We start from the raw sequence: 2,652 nt of genomic DNA, 5'->3' as shown, positions 1-2,652 counted from the left end.
TTTTACATGAGTACTTAGTATATGAATGAAGCTAATAATTCAAGTCACCAGAGAAAGAATAAACTGCACAAAATGAGGCAAGACATTAGCTATCAGGATAGAGTGATACTGCACAACACATACAATTTTTAATTTTAACTTCTGGATGCATGAAAGGCATACAGTATTTATGTAATACATATTTATGAAACATCCCTATTACCTAATGCTACACAAGGCAGCATTATTTCATATCCAAAATGATTTTTATATCAGCTTTGTCATGTCAGTTCTCCTTGAGTCCAATTTTTTCATTCAGCAAACACATACTAAGCACTTTTTCTGGGTCATGCGATAGGATTACAAAGTTAAAAAGCACCGTCTCTGCCCTTAATTAGCAACTGTGTTATTCTTCTGTTTCTCATAGTATCCAGTTCGATTCCAGCCTACCAAGAGTTTTGGATACTCATTGGTGGCCAAGAACTTTGCAATACTCCGAGCATAGAGCGGAAGAAAAAGAAGAGGAGGAGGAAGAGGACCAGAAGGAAGAGGAGGAGAAAAGGAAAGGAACCAGGAAGAAAGGAAAGAAGAAAGGGAGGGAGGGGGCTATGATTAGTTCCTGCATGAAGGAAAAGTATATTCCAACTGGAAAGATGTACAAACAAATAATTTCAATATAATATGACAAACGCCAAAAAGGATGTAATGGCTGATTGTAGAGGACGCACTGAGGAAGGGCATTTAGAGGGGCGTGGGCATCCCAGGAAGACTTCCTCGAGGTGGTGATGCTAAAGCCGGGAGCAGGCCAGCAGAAGCCGACCACCAGAATAAAGACTCGTACATATTGAATACGTACGTACTGAATTATTGAATAAACAATGAATGGTTCATTGACTAGATCAATAGTAAGTGGATGGAGGAATCAGAAAGAGCTAACATGTGATGTCTGACCTCTAGGCTTTTAATTCCTCACTGGAGAAAAGAAACAGAAGCACAGGAACTCAATTATTCTTCCAGAACAAATCTGAAGAGAACTTCTCCGTCAGAGTGCTTTTGGCAGCTTGGAACAGAACCCATGACTGAAGCAAGGCATAAGCGCCGAGTGTTTGTCGAAGAACCTCTGGGCATGTGAGTGCCCCCGAGAGGGGCTTGCTCATTTCACAGCTCAGATAGACCAGGCCTCTGGGCGGCTTCTCTCTGGTTCTTCCAGACAGGAACAAACAACACCCTGGGGGCGTGTTTCCTTTGCTCACAAGACTCTCCCCCAACACTACTCCACCTGTGACGCCAGAGGTGAGGGTTTTCCACACATCAGGGGATTCTGGGACGCTAACTGGATGGCCCTACTATTGAACTCAACTATGGGCCGGAGATGGTGTCAGATTCCATAGGTTCAGGGCTCTGTCCCCCAAGATTGCCCCCCACGCCCAACTGCCACACACACACACACACACACACACACACACACACACACACACGCTTCAGATGCAGATCCCAAGACCCCTAGTCACCAGTGCTTCTGACAGATAGGCTCTAAATCAATTTCCTAAAACCCCCTCCTAGGGTTCAATTTAGTTTTCCTGGAGGGACTCACAGAACCTGAGAAACCAGTGTAGTTACTATATTACCTGTTTATCACAAAGCGTATTAAAGGATACCAATGACCAGCCAGATGAAAAGATACATAAAGCAGGGTCAAGAAGGGTCCTGAGCACAGGAGTTTCTGTCCTCATGGAGTTTGGGGTACAGCACCCCCCGGTACACAGGGGGTTCACCAACCTAGAACTCTCTGCGTCGCCTTTCTGGGGTTTTATGGAGGCTTTATCCATAGGTATGGCTGACTAAATCATTGGTTATTGCTGATGAATTCAGCCTCCAGCCTCTCTCCCCTCCCTGGAGGTTGGGGTGGGGCTGAAAGTTCCAACCCTCTAATCCAGGCTGGCCGCCAGCCCCCCACCCCGTCCTTGGGAACTTTCTAAAAATCACCTCATCAACATAAACTCAGGTGTAATTGAAAGGGGCTTGTTATGAATGACAAAAGTCACCCATTTCACCTTTATCATTCTTGGAGCTATTTCAGGAACGGAGGACAAAACACAGTATTCTAACAGAAGATGCCCCTTTGGTTGTTATTTAGGAAATTACAAGGGTGTTGGGAGCTGTGTGCCAGGAACAGTGGAAGAAGACCAAATGTCCATTTTCTTAAGTCCCACTATCCCATCTTGGCCTTCCTTTGTGGTCGCAAGATGCTGTTAAAACCTCAAGCTTCACATCTTCACACAGCAATTTCAAGACAAGAGAAGGGCTTCTCCTTGTGGAGCACTTTTTTCTTTCTTTCTTTCTTTCTTTCTTTCTTTCTTTCTTTCTTTCTTTCTTTCTTTTTTTTTAAACCAGAGGGGGAGGAAAACCTTTCCAGAAGTTTTCTCAAGTATACTTTCCTCAGTTCCCCTGGGCAGGATTATATCCTATGGCCTTGCTTAGTTGCAAGGAAAGCTGGGGAAAAAGCATATGGCATTTCAGTCGCCAGAGAGAGAACTCTAGAAGGAGGGTGGAGAATGACTGTTGGCTCTACAGACAATCGTGTCTGCACATGAGCTAAGCAAGCCCTAAGAAGGCTTACCCGTACCCGGGATCATGTTCTGTATGCTAAGGGGACACGTGGGAACATCAGCT

The sequence above is a fragment of the Ailuropoda melanoleuca genome, chromosome 4 (assembly GCF_002007445.2).
Source record: "Ailuropoda melanoleuca isolate Jingjing chromosome 4, ASM200744v2, whole genome shotgun sequence".
In the NCBI taxonomy this organism is placed as follows: Eukaryota; Metazoa; Chordata; class Mammalia; order Carnivora; family Ursidae; genus Ailuropoda; species Ailuropoda melanoleuca.
The sequence above is the reverse complement of the archived record's forward strand: the minus strand, read 5'-3'. Positions refer to the sequence as shown.